The sequence below is a fragment of the Galeopterus variegatus genome, unplaced genomic scaffold (genome assembly GCF_000696425.1).
Source record: "Galeopterus variegatus unplaced genomic scaffold, G_variegatus-3.0.2 Scaffold3407, whole genome shotgun sequence".
NCBI classification, from domain to species: Eukaryota; Metazoa; Chordata; class Mammalia; order Dermoptera; family Cynocephalidae; genus Galeopterus; species Galeopterus variegatus.
Genome location: NW_007729518.1, coordinates 208,604 through 235,637, shown reverse-complemented (window position 1 = coordinate 235,637; position 27,034 = coordinate 208,604). Strand labels below are relative to the sequence as shown.

At 52.3% G+C, this 27,034-nt stretch overlaps 1 long non-coding RNA gene across 1 annotated transcript; it reads left to right on the top strand.

The window, feature by feature from the left end:
- Positions 1-937: 937 nt before the first annotated feature.
- Positions 938-21,257, top strand: LOC103600633. Its single transcript, XR_551400.1, has 2 exons — positions 938-1,288; positions 19,822-21,257. It is a non-coding gene; the product is annotated as an uncharacterized LOC103600633 (long non-coding RNA).
- The last annotated feature ends 5,777 nt before the right edge of the window (positions 21,258-27,034 follow it).

Below are 27,034 nucleotides of genomic sequence, written 5' to 3'. Positions count from 1 at the left end.
GGGCGGGCGAAGGAAGGAGGGGCCGGCCGCCCCGCGCTGCGCGCACGAGCCACCCCCAGTACCGGGGATCCCTCCCGGCGATGCCTGAGGCTCCCCCAGGGAGGGGCTAGGGTGGTGGGCGGGGAGACCTCCCACCGCCCCGCGCAATCTCCGGGGGCCGGGGCAGGAGTCTGAAACCCGGAGTGGATCGCTTCTCCGGATCCGGGCTCCGTCGGGCCCGCCAGTCTGCGCACAGGTGGCCCGGGAGGGGGCCCGGGCTGCGGCGACCCCTGTTCGGCGCCAGCCTGCGAAGAGCAACCCAGGACAGCGGTGCCCAGGGCAGGTTCCGCTGCAGTCCGGTCCTCCCCCGCTCCCAGCCTCCCGGCCGCTCCCCGAGGCAGTATCCTAACAGCGGTATTCTGCCAGCCTGCGGCTTGGATAGTGGACTGCGTGGGAGCTCCGGGGCCCCGGCCCGTGCGCAGAGGTGCCCGGGCCCCCAGTGCGGGCAGGTCAGACTCCGGGCCACACGCAGTCCCAATCACGCAGCCTGGCGGGCTCCGGGGCCCTCCTCACAGCGTGACCCAAGGTTTCCCTAACGCCACAGAGCCGTTTGCAGAAGGAAAATAACCTTAGGTATTTGCGCCCACAGCGCGCACCGCGCCTGGGACGTGGGCGTGAAGGACAGAGCTGGGCTTTCGGAGCTAGAGAGACCTGGGGTAGGGTCTAGGCGACTCCGGCTTCTTAGCTCTGTGACCTTGGGCAAGTCACGTCGTCTCCCGGAGCCTCCAGCAATGACCGCTGCTGGAGTCTCCCGTTCCCCACCCCCATTCCCTAATCGGGTTAAAATAAACAGAGGGCTGCCTTGAAGGAGAAAGGAAATGACAAACGCTCACCGTGTGCATGGGGCGAGTGATCAGAAAAAGAGAAGGTTCTACGTCGGGTCGGGAGGGGAATGAGAAGCCTGAGGGCAGGGTCGCAAACTCAAACGCCCAAGGAGCCGATCGATAATATGAATTGGTGCTGCAGGCCAGGCGAGGTTAGAATGGTCTTCGCTTCCACAAAGACATATGAGCTCTCCTTTATTTCTTGAGACACGAGGCCCTCTCTCGGTCTGTCTTTTGTTTCCCACTTTTGATAGAGAAGGGTTATGAGAACTGTTTTGCTTTCCTCTTTACTATAAAAGAACATCGGCCCGAGCTCCAGATGCGCACCGACAGAGGCTGGGCTTCAGCACCAGGGAGGCAATGGACAGCGCCGGAGACAGGGCACAAGATCCCATCTAAAGGAGCAGCTGGCTCTTCAGCTCCAGGTACCAATTGTAGGGGAAGGGGACTGGGGCCCAGTGTGGCTGTATCTTCCAAATTTTCAAAAGAAGCCATTTAAGTCTCCTGATTTAAAAATTTTAACTTATAAAAAATAATTTTTTTAACCTTATGTGAGCCCAGATGAAAATATCCACCACCTTCTGGTTTTTGAACTCTGCTTTGGAGGTGTTTGTGTGCGCACTGTGTCGGAGGGCCTGGTCTACCCTGTCTGGAGTGTGTGTGTGTGTTCCCACACTGCTCCCTTTGATGCTATAATACCTTTCCTCACCCACCCCCCAGGAAAGAAGTGGGTGAGAGAGGTGAAACAGTGGCAGGATCTGCACTTGGGGCCCACAGTGTGGGGGATATGATTAGAAAATGGGGTTTGGAGGCAGGTGGTTGAGGACAGAGTGGGACTGGGGGCTGGGGTCTAAGATGGCATTATAGTGGTATGTGCTGGACACCACTATGTCCTTGCCTACATTTGTAACTTGGCTTGTTCTTCCTGTACGATCCTGTTAAATAAACGTTGTTATTATTCCCATGATACAGATGAGGTAACTGAGGCTTGGGGAGGGGAAGTCAGTTATTGTCCAGGGCCAACCTTATTTAATGGCTCCAGGGCTAGCTTAGATGGGTCCTTGGGAGGTTTGATTTCAATGTCCATGCTTACATTTTCTCCTCCTGAAGTTTCAGGTGTGGAATTAGAATTTGGGAACAAGGTTTGGGGTACAGGAGAGGAAAGGGTCTCTTCCTATGCTCATTTGGCTCCTCTGTTTACTTCTCTGCCCCTCTCTCTTCAGCCAGAATAGGATGGTCTGTATAAGTCAGGATAGATTAGGTTATGTTGTGGTAACAAACAGTCTCCCAATCTCAGTGGCTTAAATCCACACACAAAGGTTTATTTCTCATTTGTCCATCATGGATCTACTGTCCCAGGTCGTCCTCAGTAGGGGACCAAGGCTGAATGCAGCCACTTGCTGGAACACCATTGGTCCGTGAGGCAGAGGAAAAGGGAACTCTACATGCACACCCACCAGCAAGCAATGGCTCAGTGCAGAAATGACATGTGTCTCTTCCACCCATAATTCATTGGCCAGAACTGGCCCATGGCCCCACCCAAGGGCGCCAGGAAGTACGATCCTACCACGTGCCTGGAAGGCAGAGCTGAAGTATGTGGAGAGCAGCTTTAATAATGACCACAGACTACAGGCCCAGCATGATCTGGTCTCTACCTACCTCTGCAACTCTGCCTACGCCCCTGACCATAAGGGCCTCCTTTTTGCTTCTCCAGCATCCAAGCTCATCCCCACCACCAGGCTTTCCCATTGCTTATCTTTCTTCCTAGAACACTCTGTCCCCAGATCTTCACATGGCAGTTCATTTCAGTCACTCAGGCCTCAGCTCAGTGTCCCCTCAAGGTGGTACTCAGGGCCATGTCAGGAGAAGGAGGGATGCCCTTGCAGAGAGGTGGGAGTAGATGTCTCACCTGAATTCTGCTTAAGAATCCAGGTTGGAGGGCTGCCAAGGAAGGGTTTGTCTTAGACCCAAAAGTAAGATGGCCAGATGGGAAGAGGGTTTCTGACATCTCCAATCTCCTTTGCCCTTGATGCTGCTCAGATCCAAGCCCTGACTGTGAGCTTGGGCCTCTCCCTCACAGAAGACTCAGACTCTAAGGGAGGGAGGAAGTAGCCAAATCCTGCCTAAGTGGGACCCTCTAACAAGTGTCTTTAGCCCCCACTTGCACTATGCTAGTGAGAGGGCATAGATTTCAACTCCAACCACTCTGCTGGCCAGATATGTCTCCTCTTTAGGGATCAACAATTTGCCCCTCATTGAGTTACCTTCTGGGGCCACATCATGCATGTCTGCCCCCTCTTTTGCTTCTGTTAATTCAGAAGACTTTTACTTTGGAAAACAGAGTCTGGATTTATCCTGACTGTTTTCTCCTCTAGGCCAAATGGTTCTTCTCCAGTCACTGGCACAGCAGCAGGGCTCTGGGTCCCTGTTCTGCCTACCCAGACTCCCCCACCGCAGGCTCTCTTTAGCAAGGTCATTCTTCCGAAGGCATCCCCTGAAGGGAGTTGGCATGTCTCCTGCCCAAATGGCCTGATGCACAAGCAGGGTCCCAATCAGCTGTTGGTCAGTGACAACACACCGCTAATACTCACTGGACTGGGGTAGTTCAGAGCCCATGGTGATGCTGTTATTGATTTAGAAATGCACCAAAGTTCCTGTGATGTTGGTTAAAATGCAAATCTCCAGGCCCTGCCCTATTCCAATTCTGATTCAGTCTAGGAATCTGCACTTTTACCAAGGCCTCCTATCCCCTACCAGCTGCTTCTACTGCTACCAGTAGTCTGAAGATCACCCTTTGAGGAACACTGCCCTAGGTCTTTGCCACAGGTACTGCCAATAACTGGTTTTTCCTCATGTACCCTTGGGTTGCTGGTTTTCTGCAATTAAATGCAGAGACTTAACTTCATCCCAATTATATTTCATCATATTACATCTAATCCCTCTTTCCCATATGGAGCCCTCTCAGGATGTGAGTGCAGTCAGGCAGAGTACTTGCTATTTTCTTCAGTTTCCTGACATTCCCAGACGAGACTGGGACATCATATATACTTTCCACCAGGTCCTTACTAAACAGGTTGCTGAGGGCAGGACTAAGGACAGAGCTTAGAGGCTTGATATTCAAGACTACCCTGAATGTTGCACTTGGACAATAAATCAGCTTCTCTTTCATCCACTCTAGAAGCCTCTGACCACACCATCAGTCAGCTCACATCTCACTGCTGTACCCACAAAAACAAACAGGAAGACTTCAGAGCCCCAGACTCATGAGCCTCCAGCTTTGCTGATCTACCAGGCCAATAACCCAATCAAACAGGAAATTAGCTCTTGGAGACCCCACATTGGTTCTGTATGGTCCCTTCCCCAGTCCAAGTATTCACATTGGCCCACTGCTCAGCATCCAACTTCTGTCTTCTGGAATCACTTTCCTATCTTTCCTTTGAGGGATCATGCCCCCCACCCACCCCCCTCCCATCAGTGCACAAGATTCATGTCGAGCTATTCCTACCCAGTTCCAAAAGATGGCATGTGTTTCAGGCCTGGCTGATCAGAATCCATTATTCCCTGGGTCACAGTGATTGGTTCATGGATGGTCATATGAGCCAAGCCAGACCACTAAGGCTCGTTTCTGGGACTTTTGTTGAAACAAAGACAGGGAATTTCTTTTCTTGCTGGACTTGAGGCAGGAAAGGGATGATCTGCTCTTGCAGCTGCTACCACATGAGGAGTACATGCCTGATACTGGAGCCTGGGCAGAGAAGAGTAAAGCCTGGAAAAGAGGGAGGCGCAAAATCCTGATTCATCATTCCAGCCCCCTAGATCCAGGTGCTCCTGAAGCTGCTAGATACACCATTTGGGTTTCTGTCATTTGCATTTGAAAAAAATGATACAGAATTATCCTTTATAAAAATCTGTTCCAGAGCCTTGCCCAGGGTAGGGCAAGCATTTATTACTGCCTATTGTTTGTCTCAGTGCTACCCATTGGGGGAATCTGCTGCCTGTGGGAGAAGACACAGATGTCCTCCTAGTTGTAAGTCAGGGTGGAATGAGAGCCTAAAAGAAATGGTCGTAAGAGAAATGAAGAATACGTGGGAGTAAAGTGAGAACTAGACACAAGGGGAGAGAGAACTAGAAACAAGCCCCTTTAAAGGACTCCCAACAACATCTGGATCAGTCCCATCTGCCACTCTGCACACAGAACCTCAACACTCACCCATGCCCTGAATCCAACACACACACACACACACACACACACACACACACACACACACACACACACACACACACCACACACACACAGCATGCCAGCACCCAATGTCTACACCTAACACAAATATATTTCCCACATCCAGCTCACACACATGCAGGCTGGGCAACTGAACACAATCAATACAGATTCACTTGTTCCCAGTATATAGTTACATACAAACACTTCCATGTCTCCCCACCCTACTCCCGCATAGATTATTCATGTGCCCACCCTCCATGCTGCCCCATGCTACTGAGAACTTCGTGCCTGGGTCTCTCGGTTGGTCTGGCAGTGCTTCGGTGCAAGGACTGGGATGTCCTCGCTTTGGAGCCTCCAGGACCAAGGACAGCACCCAGCATTTCTTGAGAACTCAGCACATGCCCAGGGCAGGATTAAGCTCCTTACCTGGTTTATCTCTTGCAATTCTCACAACCTCTTATGAGGTAGATGCTGTTATTGTCCCCATTGTATAGGTAGAAAAACTGAGGCACGGAGGGGGGATGTAACTTGCTTAAAGTCATTCAGCTGGTAAGGGATGGGACAAGGATTTAAGCCTAGAAGCTGCTCCAGAAATGTTTGCTGATTGAAAGAATGTTCAGTCTAACAAATGGTTTTATTGGAGACACATGCTCCAATGATGCATGTGCTACTGCACACTCTCTGTCACACACAGAGAAATACACACTCAGAGACAAACTTTCCCAGCTCCATGAGCTCCATGGTATCTCAGGTTTCCCTGGCTACGCAGGCCCCATTTCCAGTTTCCCCACTGGGCACTCTCAGGCTGATTTGGAGGTAAGCGGTTCCCTGCTGAGGGGCCAATGCAAAAAGGAGGGGGCAGGGAATTGTCAGGAAGGGGCAGGAGGAGCGGAGGAGGAGGAGGAAATTGGGAATGGAAACCTGGCTCCATGCCCTCTGTGGATGACCCGATGAGCATTTCGCAGAGTTAATTTCATTAGCGTTTCTGGGAGATGAACAATTAGCGAGATGCTCTGATGCCTTTAAAGCTTAAGAGAAGAAGGATGCCTTCCTTGATTCTCTACCAGACCACGATGTCCCTCCATCCCTAGTCTCCATCTCCATCTCTCTTCAACCCTCATCCCATCTTTCCTCTCATGCCCTCATGTCCTCACGGAGCCACTCCCACCCCACCCCACCCCACCCCGCTCCTCAGCCTCCCTGCTGGCCCCTCCCTCCCTCCCTCTTCCAGGCTCACATCTGCCCCACAGCAGCCTCATGCTGGAGCTCTGCCCACACCGCATCAATGGGTCCCCTGTGTTCTGCTCACTCAGACACCCAGGGCTGGGGCTTGGCACTGGTCCAATCCTCCAAAGAGGCACAGCTTTTCTTTCATGCCCAAAGAGGGCAGAACCAGGTAGGGGTTCTCTGTTTTTGATTGATTTTGCTACCAGGTCCTTGGCAACTTCCAGACCAGGTTCCAGTAGGGATTGGAGCCCACATTCTAATCCCAGGGCTGGGCTGGTAGGCAGGGCACAGGTAAACTTCTGCTTCCTTTCCCAGTGCCTGATGTGTGGGGGATGTGGGGCTGGGGGGAGATCGGGGATCACAGAAGAAAGGCCCAGGTCAGTCCGGAGGACATCTGTGGCTTTAGCAAACAGATGGAAAATGGCACTCCAGATGCCCTTGGTCAGTGTTTGTTCCAGACTCCAGCTGCACGGTCTTGGTCCTGGGGACACTACTTGTGCTTCTTCTAAGTCCTGGGCTGGTAGGAGGGGTTCTGGTCCAGCCCTCAGCCTCCCTGGGGCAACTCTAGTACAGGGAGGCCCCTCTGGTCAGGTCACAGCCCTCATGGCTGAGATTTCAAGTTCTCTAGGACTAGGTGGGGGCTCCAGACAGACCCTCTCCCTTCTGACTGGATGGTGCCTCCTGCTTCTAAACTTCCTTCAGCCCTAGACCTCTCCCTCAGTCAGGGCATCAGAATCCCCTGGGAGCTTGCTTATACCTGGGTTTCTGATCTCCCCAGGTCAGGACAGGCTCTTTTGGTGGGGCCCAGAAATCTGTATTTTAAGAGGTTTCCAGCTGGGCCCCAGAGACAGAACCAGTGCACACAACATGGGCAGGGAGAGGAGAGGAGGGTCGCAGGCCCCCCAAGCCCAGTTGGGAAACCCTTGCTCTACAGCCCGAATTTTCAACAGGGGCAATATCGCCCTCAAGGGGGCAGAAATTGATTATTTGAGGGTGTGAGGGTGGGTGAAAAGAAAAATCTGACTATATATATACAGTACATAAACAGATATACAGTGTATCTATGGTATTGAAATTTCAGAGAGAGAGAGGGAGATTAGGGAAAAAAATTTCTACAAAGGCTCCCTATGGGGGTGAAAGTAAAAATAGGTTGAGAAACCCTGCTCACCACTGAAATGTCCTAAGAAGCGCAAGAGCACAATGCATACCCCCTACCTGGAGGCATGCGCACACACGCACACCTGGACACAGCCACCCCCCACACCTCACATCTGGACATGCAGATACACAACCCCCCCAACACCCAGACACATACACACACGCACCCAGGGACACACCCAGACACACATACATGCACAAACCACACCTGGACAGACACACACAAACACACAGATAAACATATACTGTAAATCCCACACCTGGTCTCACACACACACATGCGCATGAGCACATGCTGGCACACCCTCCACACACACACACACACACACACACATCAAAAGTCTTCTCTCTCACACACATGCAAATACACACACTCTCAGCCTCACCCTCCCACACAGACATCAGGAGATTCCAATAACACTGCATTAGTGAAGAGGAGACTAGATTAGGATTTTAATAGGCTTTTAAATAAATATATAAAAAGTCCTTTATCAGGGGCTCCGTGTTTCTTATTAATGTGACATCCCTGGCCTCAGACTTCTTGAGAACAGAGGAGCCATGTAGTTGACTTCCTGCATGGCCACCCGCATGTGCGTGTGGTGTAGACGTGTTCTGCTCATGGCTGTGATGGAGAAATGCGTCTCTGTGCAGGCACGTGTGTGCAAATGTCTGTGAGACGAGTGCTGAGCGTGGTGTCGTGGGCAACAGGTCAGGAAGGCGTGCGAGTGTGTGCGTGTGCCCATGCGTGCACACGGGCTGGTGACTCGGGGGTTCTTGGGCAGACACTGTCAATCCCCCAAGAACTCGGTCTCTAACTTCTCCCTGCTCGTCATTGCGCTATTTACTCTTTTGCCAATACGCAGTGCACACTCCAGAAATGTGTGCTGAGTGAGCAAACGAATAAATGAACGTAAGTTACTAAGCATCTCAATTTCTTTTCTCTGAATTAAGCCTCGTAAACTGCCCCGTGACCTGGGGATCGTCATGCTCATTTTACAGATGAGAAAACTGAGAATTTGAAGTAGATCCTGCAGCATCACCATCCGCAAATCTTCCGGTTCCCAGGCTTTGCACAGGGCACACTGGCTACCCCGCAGACACTTGGGAGACCCACGTGGGGTGGTGCACGCTGACTTCTCTGCGGTCTTCCCTGCTCAGGGTCACTTGCAGAAGAAGGGCTGCCGAGGAGGCAGCCTCCTTGCAATCCAGCCCCTGTGGCAAGACCCCCTTGGGAGGTTCCTGACAACCCCTGCCCACTTTTTCCTCGGCTTCTCCCTGGCGCCACCAGCCCCTGGCCTTCGGCATCCACTGGCCTGGCCCCTGGAGAGCCAGCTGAAGCTAGCACAGAGCAGATGGGCGATGTTCACCCAGCACAGCAATTCTGACTCAGTCCCTCGGGGGTTGGTACATACTGTGTGCCAAGGTTAATTAAACTGGTAATTAGAAGGAGAGATGCTCAATCTATCTGGTTAATAAAATAACCTCTCTTGCATGAGCACGCAGACGCTGTCACTCTGCAGGGTGGAAGCAGAGACACCATAGCCCTGGTGTTATGGGATTAGCCAAGCAGAAGGTTTCCTGCTCCCTCTGCGCCTGCTTTCTCATCCTCCCTGCTCCCTGAGTCCTGGACCCAATTCCAAGACTCAGCCACCTCAGGGTGGGATCTTGGAGGAAGCTTCGATGAGGATGAGGCCTGGGGAGATAGCTGGGGGTGCCCTGTCCCAGGGAAACCTCCAAGGTAAAAGACGGCTCCATAGGGTTTGTCTGCCCAGCCACGAGGCCAGGGCAGTGGGCTCAGCACACCTTGGAGGGTCTCCTGTGCCAGCCGGGGCCCTCCTGTGCCCTTTCCTGACCCTCATGATGCTTCCTTTGAGCACTAGATCTGACCCTCACACTCTAAATTATATCATTGCTGAGTATCTTTAAAAATTAATTTCTAATTTTACATGTAAGTCATGAATATCTTACTTTGTGTTAAAAATTTTTAAAAATACTACAAATACATAACCTTGCCTCAAATCCCAGATTTTACCAGGGAGGGAACCACTGGTGGAAGAATGGCATGTTGCTTTCTGGGCTTTTCTGTCCACCTGTACAGGTATATATATGTTGATATAACTTACTGGACATAGTTTTACTTGACATTAGATTTTTTACAATATGGTGTCTTTCTACGTGCTTCCCTCAGCAGCGTGCTTCCTCACCACCCCCTGCCCCGACTCAACAGTGACATGATGAGTTGATGTTTTCTTCAATCAGATTTCACTGAGATGGAATCTTCCAGATGAGGAGAAAAGCCTCCCCTGCCCCCCGGACCCTAAGCTAGGAATGCGCTGGGACCGGCATCAGGACATTGCCTGAATGTGGCCTCTCAGCCCAGTGGGTCCAACTTGCTCCATCCAGGGCTCTTTGCCCACTGCCCAAAATGACCCCATTTCTCCTCAGTGATTGGAGTGACACAGGTAACAGCATCGCCCCTCCCTCTGCAGCCTCTGTCACAGTGGCAGTTCACAAAAGTCTCGTCTGAGGTGATGCCTCCTGCCAACCTCACAGGCCTCCCAACACGGCCCAGCTCAGGTGTGGGTCCTCAAAGAGACAGGCGACCTCCCACTTCCCACCTCAAAGAACAGCCCCAGGGGGGCAGGGCCTGAGTGACATCCCCTCCCTGGGGGCTGCAGTGAGGACAGAGGCGCTCAGCTTACCTGCACGGCTTGCCAGGCAAGGGGGGCCACCGAGCCCTCCCCAGCTCCTGTCAGCAGTGACAGGCAGACCCTGCTGACTGGCAGCAGGCAGCAGGTGAGGACCTATGCGAGGGAGAGGGTTTTATTAACCTGCTAATGATCCGCTTAATGGCCTTTGAAGTCAGGTGAATTCAGCAAGGAGAGCAGGTGGCACTGAGGCTGTGGCATGGGAGCTGGTGTGAGGTGGGGAGTCTGGAGAATCTTTAGCTGCCAAAGCGTCAAGTCAGTTCCCGTTCCAAAGGGAATGACAGGACACACATTTATTTATTTATTTATCTATTTTTTAAAGGGCAAGAAACAGGTTAGAGAGTGAAGGCAGGATTAGGCAGGGCACGGGCTCAGCCCATCTGGCTGCTGGTGCCAGCTGTGTGCTCTTGGGCAGGTCATAGCTCCATCTGAGCTCTGTTCATCACCCACCCACACACCCATCCACCCACCCAGTCACCCAGCCACCCTCCCACTCACCCACTCACCATCCACCCACCCGGTCGCCCATCCATCTACCCACCTACATACCTACCTGCTCACCTATCCATCCACCCTCCCACACACCCATTTCTCTATTCACCCACTTCCCTGTCCGCCCACCCCCACCCCCACACACTCCCCCATCCCCTCACCCTCCTGCACACCTGTTTGTCCACCCAGCCACACACCCATGGATCCACTGATCCACACACACACCCGCCCACACATCCATCCACCCACTTACTCATTCACCCACCACACATCCACCGACCCATCTGTCCGTCCACGTATTCATTCATTCAGCAGGTGTTACTTGATGCCTACTATATGCCAGGCCTTGTGTTGTGCAGTAGATCCTGTTTTTTGGAGCTGGGGGCTGCGGGCAGGAAGAGGACTGACAGTAACCAAACAAATAAACCAAAAAGATAATTCCAGATGATGAAGGATATAAAATGGATAAAGTGGGAAGGAGCAACGGAGAGAAGGAGTGGAGGGCATCAGCGGAAAGCTGTGGCCTGGGAGCGTCTCTGGGAAGGTGCCGTTTCAGCAGAGGCTGAATGAAGGGAAAGCAGCAGCCATTGGGCGACCCGGGGAAAGGTGCTGGGGGCAGAGGGAACAGCGAGTGCGAAGCATCCGAGAAGGAAATGAGCTTGGTGCGTTTGCAGAACCGGAACCGAGGACAGAGGACAGAGGACAGGAGTGCTGCCGTGGCCCCTGGGGGTGGAGGGAGGGGCTGGGGACGGAGTCCGAGAGGCAGGCAGGGACCCGATGGAGGGCCCTGGCGGTGGGGGAGGGGAATCTAGAGTCCTGCAAGAGCAAAGTGAAGCCAGTGGAGGGTTTAGGAAGGAGTGACACGATGTGATCTGCATCCGAAATATAGTCTCTGGCTGCTCTATGATGGTGACCGTGAAAAAGCGGAGGTTGGGGGTGGCGGCCAATGATTTCTAAGCCCCTTTCAGTTCCAAAATCCTGTAGTGCCTCATCCCTCTCCTGTTCTAAAACAACACTAAGGATAATCCCCAACATTTGAAGGGTGTTTTCACCGTTTACAAATCACATTCAGGAACGATTTGGTTTCATTCTCCCAGTAGCTCCGTTCAGTACTTTCCCAGGGAAGCGGCCTCCTCCGAGCCCCTGCAGGGCAGCCCCAGAGCAGAGCCTCCAGGGACCCGGAGCCTCACGGTGCTGCCTGCGGTGCCCGCTGGGAGGGTGAGAGTGCCACCGTTTGTCTCGTAGCCAGTGTCTTCTGTTTGGAGCTGGGCTGCCAGAACCCTCTTCTGGTAGTAGCACCCCATTTTCCTTTGGAGGACCTCCACTACCGCCACCTCCCCTCACGGTCTTCCTGGTTCAGATGGAGTCGATCCCTTCCCCACCCCCCAGCTCCGGCGGTGGCCGACCAGAGTTTCCCAACATTCTGGCTTCCACAGTGCTTGGTTCAGGTTAGGTCTCCCCTCCCTGTTTGTACCAAAGAGAACCATCCTGTGGCTTAAGTTTTGGGCTTATGTAGATTCTCCCTCTCAGGTGGGGGTGCGTCATATGGAAGGTAGGGGGCTGGAGTGGCTGATGGCCACCCACTGGCAAAAGCCTGCCCGAGAAGGGAGCCCCCGCAGAGGAGGGCTGACAAGGAGACAGGAGAGAGAGACTCATTCTGTTGGCGCATCCTGATCCAGCCTTGCCTGAAGCCAAACTTCCTACGCCCCAGAGACTTTTCAATTACAAGAGCCCATGAATTCACTTTTGAGTTTGAGCCAGTTTGAGGTAGATTTCTGACTGTTGCAGCCAAACGGGTCCTCACCAATACACATTTATGGAACTCTCAAACGTTTATAAAAAACATGCTCACACACAGGACTTGATTCAGTTCTTAGAGCAACTCTGGGAGGTAGCTATTCTTACCTCCATTCCACAGAGGAGGTCGGTGAGGCTGGAAGATGGAGTTGCCAGAGGTGCTGGGACTTGAACCGAAGCCTTCAGTCCTTCCCATCCTGGAGGGCAACGAGCACAAGGCACCCAGGGTCTCCCCCAGGGACTTCTCTTCAGTCCTGGGCCAGGTGTCTGTTCGCCTCCCTTTGCCCACCAAGGCCCAGGACCAGCAAGTCTGGCTTCTTTTTCCTGGCTGCTGCCTCCTGCAGCCTGGGGCTGCCCATGGCTTCTCACTGCTGCCATTTCAATCAGGAAAAGCCCTTGCGGGAACGGGACTGTGAGCGACTCCAGGGAGACCTTTCCTCAACAACTTGGGAGGCCACGTGCCACAGAGGAGGAAGGAAGTGTGCAACATGAGCAGCGTGACTTTGGACACATGATTGAACCTCTCAGAGCTTCGGGTCCTCATCTGTAAAATGAGCCCAGCAAGGCACACGTTCAGGTGGTGAGCATTGAGTGAGGTTAACCCAGCAAAGCACGTGACGAGGTGAGCAAGGGTGTCCCGACACCCTCGGAGGCCTCTCAGGGTTGTCGCCACCCTCCAGCTGCATTCCCCTCCATCCCGCTCCGTTTCTTGGGTGTATACTTGCCACTTTTGCCTCTTCCTCTGCTCGTCACTCATTCACGGAGGAAATATTTATTAAATGCCTATCGTGTGCCAGGCTCCGCTCCAGACCGTGGGACACGGCAGTGATCAGGACAAGAGCTTGTATTCTGCTGGGTGGAGACGGACCAAAAACACGCAAAGGAAATATTTTCAGAGAGGGATCTGTGCTATGAAGAAAACAAATGGGGGCCGGCCCGGTGGCGCACTGCTACAGTGCGCCACTTGGGAGTGTGGCGGCGCTCTCGCCGAGGGTTCGGATCCCACATACAGACCGGCCGCTCACTGGCTGAGCAAGGTGCGGGCGCAACACTGAGGGTTGCGATCCCGTTGCCGGTCCCGGTCCGGTACGGGCGCGACACTGAGGGCTGCAATCCGTTGCCGGTCATGAAAAAAGACAAAAAGACAAAAAAAAAAAAAAGAAAAAAAAATAAAACAAATGAACAAAACCCAGGGAAATGTGGTAGTGACCAGAGGAAGGAAAGGGGTGCTAACCGGGATGCTTAAAGACCTCTTTTCTGAGAGCTGAATGTTGAGAAGGAGGTGACCAAAGCAACAGTTGGCAGCTGAGTGTCCTAGGCAGTGAGCACAGCAAGTGCAAAGGCCCTGAGGTGGGACCAGGTTGGAGGAACCACGAGGCTGGTACGGATGGAGGGCCAGGAAGGAGGGAGAAGGAGGACACCAGGTTGAGAGGTGGGCAGAGACAGACCCTGGGGCCCTTGTAAGCCATAGGTAGGATCTGAACTTTATTTCTGGTGGGAAGCCATGGGAGGGGCGGCATAAACAGGGGAGAAACAGATCCAATACTTATTGTAGACAGTGCAGTCTGGCAGCTCTGGGAGGATAGTGTCAGGGGCAAAGAGAAAGCGGGGTACCCCCAGCACACCCCACCCCTGCCAGCGGGACAGTGTCGGGAGCCCCCCCAACTCTCTGCTCATCTGCAGATCCCTATGACCAGCTCCAGACCCCAGGGGAAAGATGTGCCTTGACAAACTTGAGCAGACTCTGTGGTTTCTCTACCAGCCTCCTCAGTTTCACCTGATGATGCATCCCGGGGGATTAGGGCCCCCATGGAAATGGTTTGCACTTTCCTATTATTGTCAGTGACAAAGGCACACTTGCTCAGACCGCAAGTAATTTTCACTGAGCTCCCTTCCCCCTAATGCCGGGGACTGTTTCCCTCCTCACTAGTGTCCCCAGAATTTAGAGGGCCCAACCACTACCCACCACTCCGTCCCCCACCCCCAGGGCTGCAAGAGGCAGCAGTGTGTGCATGTGTGGACACCATGCCTGTGTGCCTGAGGATCTGCGTGGGTGAGCTGATGACTGAGGGCAGCAGGAAGGAAAGGGAGAGAGCCACGCCTCCATCCCTGGGAAGGCTCCTGCTGCAGGAGAGAAAGGCCCGAGGCTACGGGAACCCAGCTGCAGCCACCGCCTGTCTGTTCCCATCAGGAGAGCCATCGGCCTCTCCCCGGCTATTTTATCTGTGTTTATTTGTCTGTCTGCCTGTGTCTTTCTCTATCTTCTGATGTGTCTGTCTCTCAGTTGTCAGATGCCCCCTCAGCTGGAGCCAGTATTTCTGAAGACAGATGCGAGCCTGCATCTTTCTCCTGGAGGTGGGCACGCACGCGCTCTGGCCGTGGGGGCCTTGATGCCTCTCTGAGATAAAAGCAAAAACAGCTCCTCGGCTGCACAGCACTTTACAGTTTGCATTTTTCTATCCCACGCATGTGTTTAATTATATCCCTGCCTTATTCCTGGAGGAGTTTAAGGCACGAACCCTCCATTCGTTCTTTGCAGTGCACTTTGGGGTGGGCAGGCACAGACTTAGCTCATTGGCAGCAGAGGAAACTGAGGTTCAGAGGGGTTTTGTCAAGATCATGGAGCCAGCGTATTAGGGTCAGGACAGCAGGCAGCTTCCAGAGTGCTCCCTCTCGTGGAGGTTCAGAGCTCGCATTACCTGGGGGTGTCCCAGGCCACCTTGCCCTGTCATGGGCTCAGTGGATTGAGCTTGTCACCTCCTGGCTCTTTTAGGCCCCAGTCCAGCCTCAATCCTTTTGTCAAAAGTTCCTGAGGAAGGCTCAGGGGAGCAGTAAGATGAGGAATCCCATGGGAAGTGTGGGGGAGGGAAGGGGATTGAAGGAGGAAGGGGATTGAAGGCTGGGGGTAAAGGGAAGGGTGGTGAGGGCTGCTGTGAACCCCCGTCTGTGCCCCAACTCTGCAGCCTGGCCAAGAGGGCCTGAGGTCTGGGGAGGGCTTGAGGGGTCTGCAGGGGGCATGGCAGGGAAGAGAAGGGACTGCCCAGCTGATAGCAGGTGACAGGATGACTTGGAGCTGGGCTGCTGCTGCTGCTGCAACAAAGGAGGGGAGCAAGGGGGGACGACGAGGCTTGGCAACCACTCCCCCAGCTGCTCTGGGTTTGAAGCTGAGCCACTTTGCTGGCTCCAGCACAGCGCGAACAGGTGGCAGCAAGATTGGCACAGCCAGGAAAATCCATCTTGCAGAGGCCAGCAAGCAGCAGAGCGTGAGAGGGTCAGCCAGACGGAGGGGGAGGACGCGGAAGGAGAGGAGGGGAGGGGCTGCAGGGAGGGGACCCTCCACTCCTCTCCACAGGCCCTACCATACCATGGGCAGGTCCCCCTGGTCCCTCCCCGACACATCGATATGTGTCCACACAGCCACTTCCATACACCCAAACCAAGGCACTCAGGAACCCTCAGGGACTGTGGCTGGCCAGGTCTCCTACCTGGAAGGTGCCCATGGGACACCTCCTTTCCCTGTCTGCCCTGCTGCCCATACCTTCCAGCCAGGTCTCCTCTCTGGCTTGTGCCAGCTGGGCTGCTTGGCACAGGGGACACCTGATGGGGATGGAGGGAGGCACCTTGGTCTCCCTAGTGGTCCCCCAACTCCAGGTATGGCAGGTCAAAGTTTTTTCCCTGGCAACTGTCAGGATGGGGAGCCCCAACACATGCTGAGGTGCCTGGTGGATCCAGCTGGGAACAGGCTCACTGTGCAGTGCTGGAACCATGACCACACAGGCTCTGCCAGAACCCCATGAATTCTGCCCATGAGTGAGGCGCCTTTTGCCACCCAGCAACTGCAAGGCTGTGTGCGGTGCTACCTAAAACTCAGCTGATGCCCAAATCCACCAGGTGGCTCTGGCCTTCACTTAGTCTCCATTTGGTAAATGTCTGTGAAGGGTCTACCCTGGGCCAAGCACTGTTGCAGGTGTGGAGGACGTGGCAGGAAAGAAGACAGGTTCATGGCACTTACATGGTAGAGGACCAAGACAAACAAATGGAGAATGTCATTTTAGATAGGGATAGGTATGAGTGGAAATAAAGTGACATCAAAAGTAACTGGAGAGGGCAGGCCCGGTGGCGCACTGGAGAGTGCGTCGCTTGGGAGCGTGGCGGCGCTCCCGCTGAGGGTTTGGATCCCATGTGGAGACCGGTTCCCGCTCACTGGTTGAGCGCAGTGTGGGCGCAACACCGAGGGTTGCGATCCCGTTGCCGGTCCCCGGTACAGGCGCGACACCGAGGGTTGCGATCCCATTACCAGTCAGTAAAAAAGACAAAAAGGAAAAAAAAAAAAGTAACTGGAGAAGTGGCCTTCTAGATGGGGGGGAGGGGGTGTCCAGGGAGGGCATCTCTGAGGAGGCGGCATTTGGGCTGAGACCTGAATGAGGAGCCCATCATAGAAAGGGCTGGTGAAGAGTGTTCCAGGCAGCAGAAACAGCATGTGCAAAGGCCCTGAGGCAGAAAGTATGTTGGCTTGTTTGAAGGACAGAAGGAAGAACAGTGAGATCAGGAGCAGGCAGGGCCTGAAGGCCATGGGGAGGAGATGATCCTCAGTGAGATGGAGGAGAAATCCATTGGGTGGCCGTGGGGAGGACAGACTAGACAAAGTGGGGTGTGGAGAGAGGCATCAGGAGAGCAGGCAGGGGTGGCTGCTGTTGGCCAAGCAGGACGGGTGTGCTGGACCGGAGTGGAGGGGAGGAGGTGGGGAGCAGCTGGACTTTGGTGTGTTTTGGAGGTTGAGCCTGCAGAACCCACTCTGGAGTTGGATATGGAAAGGAAGATTTAAAGATAGGTTTGGGGTTGAGCTGTGGGGGTGAATGCTCCCCAGGCTCAGGAGGGCTGGGGACTCCTGGGGAGTTAGGGAGGGTACATAGAAGATATTCTTTCTCCTTTTTCAAAAGTACAACACAAAGGGGATTCCCATGTTCCTTACGCGTTTTGAGCCAACCTAGCTGAGAGCCCCGCTGGAGAGACTGAGTGCTCATCCCTACCCCACAGACATGTCCACCCAGACCCCCGCTCTCCCGTGCATTCTGAGTAAGTCGTGTCCCTTCTCGAAGATGGACAGCACTTTACAAACTCCATATGTTCAGTTTTCTTTTATTATTTTAATTTCTAAATACTTGGGAAGGTTTCCAGCATTGGCTTCTGCTGTGGTACCGGTGCCAGCAAACACACTTCGCTCTCTCCCCCTCCTCCTCATCCCTTTCTTCTTCCAAACCACAAAGATTTCTTCCAACCTGGAGGAGAACTGGGATTCAAGGAGAGAAATTCAGCCAGCAAGTGGGTGCCCCATGGGCCTGGGCAAAGATGCAGCTGCCTAAGAGGCAGCATGTGTGCGTGTGTGTGGTGGGGGGCTCTAAAGACACCGTAAAAGGGCCTGTCACAGGATGGGAACCGCAGGCTTCTCTCAGGCCCAGTCCTCAGAGTCACCCAAGACCTTTCCCCTGCCTGAGTCCCACAGAGTCCCATGCCCCCTAACCCCAACTTAGTTTCCAACTCGCCAGCACTCACCTCCCCCAGCAGATCTGGTTTTCAGACACCTCGGGGGATTTGCTCTGTTCTTCCTCCCGCCTGGCATACGCTCCTCTCCAAACCTTTACAAAGCTCACCCTCTCTTACCCCAATGTCACCTCTTCTGTAAAGCCTTCCCTGCATGCCCAATCTGAGTGGCTTCCCTGAAAGTGCTTTATAGTCCTTGTCACTAGCTGAAATCTCATGTGAGGCTTTGATGACGTGTTCCCATAAGAGCAGGGACCCTATCTGTCTTTGCTCACTGCTGTGCTCCAGGGACGGGAATAGTACCTGGCATGGAGTAATATGTCATTTTTTTTTTTTTTTTTTTTTAAGTTTTCCTTTTTTTTTTTTTTTTTTAAGTTTTCCTTTTTTTTTTTTTTTTTTAAGTTTTCCTTTTTTTTTTTTTTTTTTAAGTTTTCCTTTTTTTTTTTTTTTTTTAAGTTTTCCTTTTTTTTTTTTTTTTTTAAGTTTTCCTTTTTTTTTTTTTTTTTTAAGTTTTCCTTTTTTTTTTTTTTTTTTAAGTTTTCCTTTTTTTTTTTTTTTTTTAAGTTTTCCTTTTTTTTTTTTTTTTTTAAGTTTTCCTTTTTTTTTTTTTTTTTTAAGTTTTCCTTTTTTTTTTTTTTTTTTAAGTTTTCCTTTTTTTTTTTTTTTTTTAAGTTTTCCTTTTTTTTTTTTTTTTTTAAGTTTTCCTTTTTTTTTTTTTTTTTTAAGTTTTCCTTTTTTTTTTTTTTTTTTAAGTTTTCCTTTTTTTTTTTTTTTTTTAAGTTTTCCTTTTTTTTTTTTTTTTTTAAGTTTTTCTTTTTTTTTTTTTTTTTAAAGATGACCGGTAAGGGGATCTTAACCCTTGACTTGGTGTTGTCAGCACCACGCTCAGCCAGTGAGCTAACCGGCCATCCCTATATGGGATCCAAACCCGTGGCCTTGGTGTTATCAGCACCACACTCTCCCGAGTGAGCCACAGGCCGGCCCTACTTTGTTTTTAATTGACACATAATTGTACATATGTACAGAGTACAGTGTGACATTTTGATACATGTATACATTGTGTAATCAATCAAAGTTTTTACCAAATCCATCACCTGAAACATTTATCATTTCTTTGTGGTGAGGGCATCAAAATTCTCTCTTCTGGCTATTTTGAAATATACAAAACATTATTGTTAACTTAATCACCCTGCTGTGCCTTAGAACACCAGAACTTCTTCCTTCCATCTCATCGTGACTTTATGCATCTTGTTGAATGAATGAATGGGTTTCTGGGTTCCCTGCCCATCTCCTCATTGTGCCAACTCCCATCTGTGGAAGGGAAATGGGCTATTCTGGGTAACTCAGATTAGGTTTGCAGGGGAACAGCCCCATTCTTGGCCACATGTGCCAAGAGCAGAACATGTGAACTCATTCAACTTTTTACCCCCATTTTAGATGCAAGAATAAAGGAACTTGCCCAGAATAAGCATATAATAGAGGAGCCATGATTCTGATTCCTGGCTTTTCTACCCCACTGGGTTGTAGGTGGACCACAGACAGATGACCAATTTTCAAAGAATTGTAATAATAAAGTGCACTTAGCACCATGCACTGTTGACCATAAGTCAACGCCACTTTGACGACTCAGAAGGTGATGATTTCAGAGCCCTGTGGGGCACGGTCCTGCTGAGTCCTGGTCTCGTGGTGTGGGGCCGCACCTGTGCACAGCGTGGCACCAATAAAGCCACGTGACCCTACACCGTGCCCTGGGGGCTGCTTTCCAGGCTACAGCTCTGGTCTCTGCAGACTGTCCTTTGCTTTTTTGTAGGGAACAAAGGAGGACAGTGCCTTGATGTGGGATTTCCTGTGGTGTGTAATCTTGACCAGCGGGAGTCTCCAAAACCAGCCACAACCAGGAGGAAATGGCAACAAGACTGGGTTCTTTAGAGTGGCACTTCTGTTCCTTCTGCCTGCAGTGCTCCTTCCCAGGACAGCTTGGAAGCCTACAGCCTCACCTCCTCCATGCCTGTGCTCACGGCGATGCTTTTGGAGGCTTGAGCCAGAGTGTCTGCAAGGCAGCGCCCACGGCAGGCACTGCAGTTCCTTTCCCTGCCTCCCGTTCCTGCAGATCACTGACCGCCATCTGACACACCATGTACTCTACTTATTTTGGCAACTTCTCCCCACCCCCATCCCTGCTACACTGCAAGCCACACAAGGGCAGGGCTGTGCCTGCATGGCTCTCTGCTGTCCCGGCACCTAGAACGGTGGTTGGCACACAGTGGCAGTTCATGCTTGTGCAATGACTACACCCCAGACTTCTGTCATTCACATTCCGCCTTTACAACTTTGGTCTTACCCGCACCCCACTTGTGCTGTTTAATATTGTGCTTTCCATCAGCCCCCTTTAAAAAACTAAAAGAAATGAAATGTGAAAGGAAGAATTTTTATCACTGCCGTGAGTGGAAAACCAATACCACTTGCCATAAATAGAAGACAACTGTTAAAATAAATGCCATGAAAACAAAACAACGTGATGAAATTTGAGCAAGAGCCTGTTGTCTGCGGAAGGCAGTAAGCCTGAGGCCGGCCCCTCTGCTAAACGAGGGAGGCTGCAAGACCTGGGGAGGCCTCAAAGACAGCTAGCACTAAACCAAGACTTTGTCCGTGATGAGGTCTGAATACGAAGTGACTTTCTCAACACATGAGATGACTTAACTCCTTTGCTGGCACCTCCTAATATCATCCCCCCGACATGGTCATCACCTGCACTTTGGTGGACATAGAACCTGGAACACTTGATAGGGCTGGGTGCATAGGGACTGCTCCCCAAATGCACCTGGCACTTGGGGTCATGCTAGCCCCTAAGGTGCCTTTGTGAGAATTAGGAAAAGATGCCATCTCCAGGTGGAGGTGGCCCACGGGCACAGGGCTGGACAACTGGACGGTGCCTTTGTGGACAGAAAGGTGCCCTGTGCCTGGGGTTCTGCCTTCCTGCAAGGCTCTCAGGGCCTGTCGGTCTGTATCTCCATCTTGGCTTCCAGTCCTGCTTGAGCCCCCATTAGTTTTGTCTGCCCCTGTCTTCCTCACCTGGGACTGCCTTCTTCATGCGTGTATCTTCCATCGCTCAGCAGTGTCCTGCATACGACTGGCTTTCAGGAAACATTCGTGGACTTGAATAGATCAGTGATTAATCAAACTCCAAATAGCCAATACTTCTTCCTGTCCAGATAAATAATATCAAAAAATTTATCTCCTCTCTCAGCCCTGGCTCTTTCCTGAAGTTTTCCCGGCACCAGGTGGGTGGTTGGGTATTCTCATCTTCCACATCCTTTGGAAGAATTTTGTCTTCCTGATTCCTGAGTTCTCCTTCCTGATAGGTTCTCTGTCTGGTCCAGCCTGCAGGGAGCTTCAGTTAGAATGTTTTACACCAAGGTCAAGGGTTCAAATCCCCATACCAGCCAGCTGCCAAAAACAGCAACAAAAGAATGCTTTGTGTTGCAAGTGACAGGAAAACCCAAGTCGAATTGGTTACATCATAGAGGAACTTATTGAGCCATACAGTCTTAAAGTCTAGAGATAGTGTTAGCACCAGGTGAGGATTGGTCTAGCAGCTCCAACGATGTCACCAAGGACCTAGTTTCTCTCCACCGCTCTTGTCTGGCTTCCATGTGTGAGTCTCATCTCCAGGCTCCTGACGGAGCCTCTGCTCCTCCCACCTTGAGCAGTTCCAGGCTGTCCCCTTCCTGGTAGCAAAATAGCTGCCCCCATCCAAGTCTTATACCACATCCTTCAGGTGGACAATGAAGATCTCTCCCAGCAGCTTCCATGAAAGACGGAAGAAAGCTTGCTCTCCCAGAAACACTAGGAATATTCTCATGTCTCATGTCTCTGATTGGGTTACCCGAGCATCTCTGAACCAACAGCTACAGCCAGGAGGAGGGGATATGCTGAGTGGCCAATCAGAGTCTGCTTCTGAAGGCGGGTGTGGAATCAGCTCACCAATCATAAGTTGAGAATGGTGGAGGGCTGTTCCCAAGGGGAAAGCAGATGAATGTTCCCAGAAGGAAAAGGGATGGATGCGGAGGCCAAGCCACAGGTGGCCTGCACGTGGGGGAGGTGAGCCAAGCCGGCCAGCCATTGCGAGACTTGTGGGACTTTTTTTTTTTCCTTTTTGTCTTTTTTACTGACTGGTAACGGAATCATAACCCTCAGTGTCGCGCCCGTACCGGACCAGGACCGGCAATGGGATCGTAACCCTCGGTGCTGCGCCCACGCCTCGCTCAGCCAGTGAGTGGGAACCGGTCTGTATGTGGGATCCGAACCCTCGGCAGGAGCGCCGCCACGCTCCCAAGCGGCGCACTATCCAGTGCGCCACCGGGCCGGCCCTTTGTGGGACTTTTATAATGGCTTCTGTTTCTCCCCAGGATGAAGTCAGGTGGGACTACAGGCGGGGACCAGTCTGTGAACCCAGGTGCTGCTGGGTCCAAAAAGGACAAGGGTGAACCCTGTGTGTCCCTTACTCACAGAGACATAGAAGGTTAGGACGGGAGGAGCCTAGCGTTATCAGCTCAGGGTCTTAACTGAGGATCCAACTGAGAAACCTCCCAAATCACTTGTCAGAATCGTGGGGTTCTGTGTGTACTTTTCTGGGCAGAATACCAACAATTTAATGACGTCTCAAAGGGGTATATGGCCTAAAAGAAGTTCACTGAGAGGGACAACTTGCTCAATAAGTAGTTGAACAACCAGCTGGTGACAGAATCCAGAAGACAACCCAGGTCTCCTACGTCTCGCCCCTAACTTCCACTCCCTTCGCATGTGGGTGAGATGTCAGCACCAGCGTTCTCCTGTGTGCAAGGCACCCCACAGGTCTCACCGTGTTTGGTCCAAGCTTCCTCCTGTGATGTGGGAAGTAGCTGTTGTCTCCATTTTGCAGATGATGAGAAAATTGAGGCTCAGGAAATCCACGATATGTTCAGGCTCACAAGTGGCATAGTAGGTTCAAATCCAGGTCTCACTCCAGACTCTCTTTGCAGCGCACCAAGCTGCCTCCTTTATTTTTTTTATTTTATTTTTTCCTTTTTGTCTTTTTTCATGACCGGCAACGGATCACAACCCTCAGTGTCGTGCCCGTACTGGACCGGGACCGGCAACGGGATTGCAACCCTCGGTGTTGCTCCCACACCTCGCTCAGCCAGTGAGCGGCCGGTCTGTATGTGGGATCCGAACCCTCAGCGGGAGTGCCGCCGCGCTCCCAAGCGGCACACTGTAGCAGTGCGCCACCGGGCCGGCCCTGCCTCCTTTATTTTATCTCTGTTGTTCTTTGGAGCTACCCAGTGATGTGAGATCAGGCAACAGATTTTCAAAACTGCAGATATACAGGCTCAGCATGAGAATACGGCCTCTAAACGGAAGTCCATTTTTGCTGGGCTTCTGAGGACATCCACCTTGGGACTAACAGGCACCTGGCTTGGCTTCCCATCAGATTGCTGGTCTCAGTGACCTGCTTCACCTCTCAGAGCATCACGTCCCTCATCCTGAAATCGGACTAGCAATCCTTACCTTGCAAGGCTGTTTTGGGGTCCTCATGGGTCCTCTTTGTGACAACACCATGTCCATGGCCAGGCCTGATGCAGGCAAGAGGCTACTCTTGGTTTTTGTGGACCAAGCGTCTTTTAGAGGTCATCTGGTTGTGCACCTGGGAACCCCACTTTACCTTGGCTTGGGGATGATTTCTCCATGGCCCGCAGAGGTGGGAGAAACATTCAGAACAACAGCGTGGCTCAGGAAAGCGAGCTAACATTTGCAGAGTGGAACTTCTGTGCCAGGTGCTTTGCATATATTATCACACTCCATCCTCTTGGCACCACCAGGCAGGTGCTATCTGCATCCCCATTCTGCAGATGAGGAAATGGTAGCCCAGGGGGTGACGTCACTTAGCCCGGGTGACACGGTACTGAGTGAGGCTCGGATTTGAACTCAGATTTGTCTGAATCCAAAGCTGGGGCATTTTCCCTGTACCTTGCTCACTGTGGGCCAGAGGCCAGAGTCTTTGGCTGTTTAATTGAGACACTCAGGACAGCTGGAGGACTGGCCTGACCATCATTTAATTTAGACTGTTCTTTGCATTCTCTTCAAGGAGGTGCCTGGGGCCTTGCCTGGTTGGGGACAGGCTGGCCTGGCCTCATTGATTCTCCCCCGTCCTCCTTCCCTGCCTGCCACCTCCAGTGCAGAGTTCACTGGGACCACGCAGGACCTGGCCGCCCTGTAGGCTCCAGCATGGGGAATGTGGGGGGACTTTCCACTCCGGTGCATGAAGCCACTGCCACCATGCGCCGCTCCGAATGGCTCCAAACGCCATAAAGCAGCTGAGAAAAAATGACGGCGGCAAGGAAACGAGCCATGGAGGAAATTAACTTGCACCCAGGGAGCTGTGCAGCTTTCTGCTGACAGAGAGGGCCGGCTACCCCATAAAACTAAACACTTAAACTCTCCTCTTTACAATAATTACAGTGCCTGGAATGCCTCTTCCCCCTGCCCCGGCCCAGGCTGGTTCCTTGCAGGGCACCAGGGGGGGACCCATGGGTGGGAGCTGGGGCTTGAGGGGGGAAGGGGTGGGAGCAAGGGTCCCCTCAGCAGGGAGGGCTGGCCTGAGAATGTTAGAGCTGGATGGGAACTTGGGGACCAGCTGCTCCAGCCTCCTTATTTGACCTATGAGGAACCTGAGGGCCCAGAGAGGGTCTGTGACTAAGTGAAGGTCACCCAGCTAGTTAAAGGCAGGACCAGACTCAAAGCAGCTCCTCTCCCCATGGGCAGTGAGAGGAACCATTTCCCCAGACTCACTGTCCCATCCACATGTATTTCCTGAAGGCCCTACTTACGCCAGACCCTGTGCGGAGCTCGGGTAGAAAGACAAACAGGCTGGCCTCACCCTCAACTAGAAGATGAGCTTCCGGAGGCCAGGGCCACATCTGTCCCCTTCCCACTGTGTCTTAGCCCCTAGAATAAGGCAGAGTCAGGGAAAATGAGCATCCTCTTTAGCCCCTGGCCATCTGGGGCAACGCCCAGAAGATGTGGAAGCTGACTAGAAACTCCCGACAGTGGAGGCTGTGCCTGCCAGAAGCAGCGGGTGTTAGAGCCTGAGCCTGGAGGGCCCTGCAGGGGAGGCGTCCTTTGCTGCAGGTCCCAGACAAGGCTTCTTAGAGCAGCAACAAACTGCTCTCCAGGCCTTCGGTCCCGGCTTCTAGCTGCTTTTGCCCTGCCTTCGGGGCTGCCTGGTGGCTCTGCTGGGGAGGACTCCTGCCATCTGTGGCCCCGTAACCTGCTCCCCAGGCCCAAATCAAGCCAGTCCCCTCCAACCCTCACCCCCAATCCTCACTCAGACCCCTCCCCCAGCTCCAGCCTTCCTCTCCCGCTTGGCTTGGCATGTGGCTGCCTTCTGTACTTCACACCCCCCCACACACATCCCCCTCCCCAAGTAGGGGACAGCTGTTGTTTTTTCCTGCAGGCATCGTCCCTCTCTGTGGGACCACTCCCCTCCCCCTTGCTCAGTCCTTGAGCTTCGGAAGGAGCTGATCACTTGGGGATGGGGGTGGTGGGTGCATACCCCAGGCCTGGCCAACCAGTGTGTCGTGTCACCTTGGTTACCCGAGAGTAGTTTAAAGCTCTTCAGGGAACCCAAAGTCTAATGAAAGTGACTCCTGGGATCACAGGAAGAGGGCCCTATCTTTCTACTGGAATTGCTGAGCTGGGGTGTATACCTGAGGACTTGAGAATGAAGCCAATGCAGAAAAAACAGACCTGAGATGGGGACTGACTTATTGAGCACCTGGATCCAGCCAAGCCTGAAGTTATATGAGCCAGGAAATAATAATAATAATAATAATTATCATGATTATAATTATTATTTCATGATTGCTATTTTGCTCCAGCTAGTTGAGTTTAGTTTCTGTCTCTTGTAACCAAAAGATTCTAATATGGCAGGACCTCTTATTGGGGACCCAGCTAACAGTGTGATGACCTCTCCGCAGTTCCTTCTCACCCAGGAGGTCCACAGTTTCTGGCTCTGTTATTTTACTCCCTCTACAAACAAAAGGCTGGGTCTTTTTGCTGTGTTCTAAGACTCTGCTGTCTGTTGCTCTGGGGCAACTTTGTTGAGCAGAAAAGCTTGCCTCCCCTGCCCAGCCCTCTGAAGGCCCATATTGTGACTTTTTCCTAGACCCTGGCTCCCAAGAAAGTGAGCAAGAAGCAAGCCAATTTAGCTAGGTCTGGAGTTTCATGTTTCTAATGGTGAATGTTGTTTGCACATAGATTCTTGTAGTAGAAGACACATTGGGCTATTGAAAATGTACAAGGAACTAAGCCATGGACATGCAGTGGCCCCTGCTCTGCCGGCCAGCCCCACATCTACCCTCCTCCTTACTGGACACTGGCCTCTGGAACCATGCCTCTCAGGGGCGAGGCACTGGGATAGGCACCTGGCTGAGGCTTGGCTACCCAGAGCACTCTATTCCCAACACGATGATGTCACAGTGGACACATGACCCTGGCCAAGCCAGGAGGACTCCGTTCTGGGACATTTATCTCATCCATGAAAAGTGAGGCCCTCCCTTTCCTCTGGGATTGCTTGGCCTGTAGAACGTAAATCTGGAGCTGCTAGGGACCGCTGTGGAGAAAGAGGCTGTCAAAGAATGAAGCCAATGAGGAGGAAACAGGCCATGTCGGGGAGCGGGAGCCGAGTCCTGACGATGGTGCTTGTACACCTGGATCCAGCCGTGCCTGATGCTGCAGCTCATACCCTCCAGCCTCTGGTTCCCTTGTTTTCTTGAGCCAGCTTGCGTTGGGTTTCCGACTCGTACAAACAAAGTACTCATATAGAAAAGTCTTCCAAATTAGTCATTTTAAGAGAATAATGACAACATTTTACCAGATGCCAAGGTCATATATGGCTGACAGGATAAAAAAAAGGGATTTAATGGATGACAAGAGGAGACTTGGCCTCTCTGTGCAAACCAGACTCTGAGTAGCTGGGGTAGATA